Genomic DNA, 6,000 nt, shown 5'->3' on the forward strand with positions numbered 1-6,000 from the left:
TATTATTGAATTATTATATTATTTTGAGGGCATATTGTTGAATTATTGAGATTATTATTGAGAATTATTATTGAGGGCATATTGTGAATTTTTGAGATTATTATTGAGAATTATTTTTGAGGGCATATTGTTGAATTATTGAGATTATTTTTGAGAATTATTATTGAGGGCATATTGTTGAATTATTGAGATTATTATTGAGAATTATTAAAGGGCATATATTATTGAGATTATTATTGAGTTATATTATTATAGTTGATTGTAAAACGTATCAAATGAGTGTGAAAGCAATTTATGGAGAACACAGGTACATCTCCTTTGGAAGTAGCTAATCCATCGAATAAGACGTCTTTAGAAACTCCAGATTTGAGTTTAGAAGTATTAAATAAAACCCAACAGTTGATTAATTTGGGAAGCCCTAGTAGAAGCCCTAGCCCTAGTAAAAGCCCTAGCCCTATTGAAAGCCCGAAAGAACGCCCTAGTTTATTTAGAAACCCAAGTGAACTCCAGAGCGCGAAAATAAAACACAGCTTGGAGAGAAGTTTAAGTTTAGACAATAAAAAGGTTACACGTAGCAAGGTTACGGACGATTTTGAACATACTGAGTTAACGTTCGGGAGAAAACCGCGTGTAAAGAAAATGGTTACCATAAAATTAGAGGAAGCATTTAAGCTTATACCTATGTGTACGGGAGAAGATGATACCTATCTATCCGTTCATAAATGCATGTGATATGGCAGTAAATTTGGTTGAAGAAAAATGCGCACCGACTTTAGTTAAATATATAACAACTAGGTTATCCGGTAGAGCATTAGAAATGATAAAATATAAAAATGTTACTAAATGGGTATACATTAATAGTTATTTATCGGATGCTTTTGAAGATACGACAACTGCTTCAAGTTTGCAGATACAATTAAATTCCATTAAAATGTGTTATGATGAAAACGTCAATGATTATTGCCATAGAGTAGAAAATTGTATTATAAATTATGTACTGCGTGTACACTTAATAAAGAAGAATCAGAAGCAAAAGTAATTCACGAAACTTTAAGAGAACAAACACTGAATATTTTTATAAAAGATTAATAAGTCCTATAAGAACAATTGTAAAAGCACGAAATCCTAAGACATTAGAGGTAGCTAAGCAATTGGCAAAAGCAGAAGAAGTAGAATATAATTCAGAAAGAGATAATTATAGGTACAGGAACGATTTTTCTAATAATAGAGATAATTATAATTTTCACGACTAAATAATAATAATTTTCGTACAAATAATACAAGAAATTATAACACGAATAATCATATATCAGTAACTATATTAAAGCAGTTTCACGATTTTAAACTAGGAGGTCATTTAAGTGTTAATAAAACTATTAAACGCATACAGAAGCAATTTAGATAGAAGGGTATGAAAGATGATGTTAAAAAGTACGTAAAAAATTGTACATCGTGTCAAGTAAATAAAATTTCAAATCGGCATGTAAAGCAACCAATGGCTATTACATCAACAAGTTCAAAACCATTTGAAAAAATATTTTTAGATATTGTAGGTCCATTACCAACGACCTTGTCTAGTAATAATTATATTTTAACAATGCAAGATGACTTATCTAAATACACGCTAGGAGTACCAATACCTAATCATCAGGCAAACACGGTCGTGGAAGCTTTTGTTATACATTTCGTGTGTGTACATGGAATACCGGGAACGATATTGACAGATCAGGGAACGGATTTCCTTAGCAAAACATTTACGAAAGTTTGCAAATTGTTAAAAATAAATAAAGTTAATACTAGTCATAGTAATTGAAGTAATAGGAGATGGAAATATAGATATACAACGTGGCCAACGAGGCATTACCATACAAAAAAACAATGTAAAACAATATTATAACGATAAAGCAAATGAATAATTAAATATAAGATGATAGTATAAATGAATAGATTAAGAAAGGTTTATTAAAAAAAAAAAAAAATTTAAAGTTAAATAAATAGTAATGAATAAACTAGGTATGAATGACGAGTTAAAATGTAAAACATAAGGTCAATGTTACGATACATATTTCGTAAGACTAAAATCAAAATTATAGTTTGCACAAATTTTAACTGCAAAAACGTAGAGTATACGGAAGAAGAGTAAGTAACTATACTAAAATAATTTCATGATCTATGAGAATGGATGTAGAATTATATTCCAAATACAATATATTTAATCATATTATCATGAAAAAAACAACGATATGAAAACTTAATAAAGCATTTTAAAATATTAATATTAATTTTATACCTATGTGTAGATTCAGTTATTCAGTTATTTAATTTGGTATGTGGGTAGAACGTAACATTCGTGTGTAATATTAATTAATTATTCACAAATTTATTTTATTATTTTAATTGTATTATTCAAGGTGAAGGAGATTCAAATATTAAAAAATATATATATTAATAATATATACTGTACTAACATACTTTATATTGTATTCTTAATTGATTTAAAATTTGATATAACTAATATTATTATTAAGTTACCAATGTAAAACTGAAATTGTAAGTGTAACTGAGTGCATTTAAGAAAAATTGTAAAGATTTCTGTCTTGCAGACATAAACCTTTTTTTTTGTGAGGAGGTGTTATGGGCTACGAGATATCTATAAGATATCTACGAGATTACAAAGCTAAGTTAGTATGACCATGCCTCGTGTCAAGGGTAATGCGGATGCTACTATGACCATGACACGTGTCAGGATAGTAAGCGCACCAATAATTACAGTGCACTAATGATGCATTTGAGATGTTATTGCACATTCTCAAATTCGTGTCCGAATTTGCAACAACAACAACAAGGACACCTGGTTTCGCCCAGAAGGCGACCACACGACGTAAACAAGAGACGCACCACAATATATAAGGGAGCCCGAAGACCAGCAACGGCAGATGTACCAAAGCTATCAACAACTGAGCACTTTCACGTCACTCAGCCACTTATTTATTTGTTACATGTATTTTGTTTGTATGCAATAAAACATATTACGTTATTAAGTTTAACTTTCATTCAAATTAACCATTTGGATTCAAATCTGATACTGGCACGCAACAAATCTAACCAACTAATATCAGCTCAGGGCAACAGGAATGAAGTAATGTAATATGCCGGATTTCTACATAGTGTTTCTACTGAAGTAGCTGTATGTCTAATTCTTAATACTACCACAACCCATTTTATATTAAACTATTTGGGTGTAGTCCCCCAAAATATACGTACGTGTCATGGTAAACAGGAAATTCGACTATACGTTTCTATTTCATATTTTACTATAACCAATTATTTAAATACATATTTTTTAATCTTTAAAATATATATATATATAAACGATTATTTAAACTATGTTCGTAATCCAATTATTTAATACATTAATATTCATTATTCTAAATCTAACCAACTAATATCAGCTCAGGGCAACAGGAATGAAGTAATGTAATATGCAGGATTTCTACATAGTGTTTCTACTGAACTAGCTGTATGTCTAATTCTTAATACTATCACAACCGCTTTTATATTAAACTATTTGGGCGGCGTAGTCTCCAAAATATACGTACGTTTCTATTTCATGTTTACTATAACCAATTATTTAATTTTAATCTTACCTTGCTAAATTGTATATAACCTTTCAAATCTGACATTGAAATGTAGAAGTCAATTACATTCTTTTAGATACAAATCGCACTTGTTATTACATTCTATTTTTTCGAATATGAAAAGACGTACCTTTCAAATTTTATTCTAGTTAGTGTTTTAGCTGAACTGATTATTTTAGACTTAAGAGGAGGAGTAGAAGTGGTTACATATATAAGAAACTCGTCGATACAGTATATTCAGTATACTTCAACAGATTTTACAATCTAGACTTTTTTTAATAAAATTAATTTAATTTTGAAAAAATGTCCTGCTACTCATTTAAAAGCGATGATGAGGAGTCGGTTGTATTTTCCGAAGTAAGTTAAAAAAAATAAACTTATAAAATGTATGTAATAGGATATGGTGTTGGATTAATTTTATTTAATAAAAAATTTTTTTTTTATATTTATATTTATTTTTTATTATTTAGATAAAAAAAAAAATAATAATAATTCATTTATAGGTTAAAATAAAAGTAAAAAAAAATAAAATAAAAAAAATAAAATAAAAATATTGAAAGTTAGTACATAAGTGGTGTTAATTTTACATTTTTTTTTTTTTAACAAGAACGATAAATTAAAATAAATTAAGAAACTTTTTTTTATATTACATCACTAAATCTTGTAATATCATGTTCGACAATGAATTAAAATGAAATTGTAATAACTCGTACATAAATGAACAATCTTCACTTTGTATATTACTGTAGCTGAAATCATAATTTTGAATGTATTGATTGTAAATTCGTTTCGTTGACAAGATGATGGTAACCCATTTACGTCAGACTTAATTAACGTATAAGCTGTATCAAACGTTTTTTGGTATGATTCCAATTTTTTCTGTTTTTCAACAATATACAAGTCAATACAATGTTGTAATTGTTTCAAACGATGAAGATCAATATGAGATAATGTTATATAATTATCATTAGAATATAAAACTATAGTTGATTGGTTTACATTAACAGAGTAGAAAAAATTATCAGCTATCTTAACACGTTTACAACGAGTATGCAAATTTTCGATAATTGTATTACAATTGTTTTCGCACATTAACTTACACCACTGATCAAGATCTAACGTTACAACTTTTTTAGTTAATTTACATTCTAATAATATAATAATTGAAATTTGCTTATTAACTAGAAGTCCAACGGTTACACTTTTCTTACTAAAAGGACGAATATCGAACACAGATTTTGATACAACGATTGATGGATTCATATTGATAAAATAAAAAAAAACAGTAAACAGTATTTTTTTCTAGAAATATGAATATGATCACTAGACAGCTTAGCTCAAACTAACATTTTTGTATATCCATACATGTTATATAATAAACAAATGTAAGGTTAAAAAAGAAAAAAAGAAAAAAAAAATGTGAACGTATAGTGTCTAGTTGGATAAACAGTAAAGAGTTATTATACTTACCTACCTAATTCGATAGAACCTGAAACATTTTTTAAAAATCATTAACATATTAAATTTAAATTAGACGCGTTATCCCACTAGGCTATACGTTCACGAGGTACTTATTAAATAAGTTATTAACACATTTAAGTTTATTAAATTCAGATTTTTTTTTATTGAAATATAAAAAGTTAAAAAAAAAAAAATATTTATTAAATGAACTAAACAACAGGATCATATGACCTTGATCCACAATCACAATCACATATATCGATAATCTTACCATATTTTTTTACTACATTTTCAACAAACTGATTTCCTTTTGATAATAATACAAAAACACATTTCGGATTCCATCTTGAATATTCAATCCATGGATTATCTTCTTTTTCCCAACGATGCAATATAATACCTCAGCAAAAACATTCAACAATATCTTTTTTCCCTGAATATATAAAACCGCTTTCAGCTAATGAGTATTTATCTTGAGATGAAGTCAACGGAAATAAATTGAATGTTTTCAATCTTGATATAAATGTAGTGAATTCTGGATATGTAGGATATGCATTGTTTCGTACTAACGAAACAAGTGAACAAAAACTGTTGTTAATTTGTTGAAAATTCATTTTTTATAAAAAAAAATAAAAAAAACTTAAATGAATTAAACTTGATTAAAACTAACAGAACCTGATTGAACGATGGTTGAATATTAACTGAACTGTCTGAACTGGAATGAATTCAATAAAACGACTTTTATCTATAATTTATTAAAAAAAATGAAATTACAGTGTAACCTGAATGTTAAACATTAACTTACAAGGGAAATAAATAGTGTTGAAGTGTGTATACACTGTTTAAACTTTATGTGTAACAGGGGGAAAAAATAATTGGTTAAAGGCGGAAACTATACCTT

The 6,000-nt window shown here is 27.5% G+C and overlaps 1 protein-coding gene across 1 annotated transcript in view; it reads left to right on the forward strand.

Annotated features, from left to right (window-relative positions):
- Positions 1-6,000, forward strand: part of LOC126551608 (uncharacterized) — a 231,092-nt gene that overhangs the window by 159,220 nt on the left and 65,872 nt on the right. The gene's annotated exons all lie outside the window — the stretch shown is intronic.

Source organism: Aphis gossypii, chromosome X (genome assembly GCF_020184175.1).
Source record: "Aphis gossypii isolate Hap1 chromosome X, ASM2018417v2, whole genome shotgun sequence".
NCBI classification, from domain to species: Eukaryota; Metazoa; Arthropoda; class Insecta; order Hemiptera; family Aphididae; genus Aphis; species Aphis gossypii.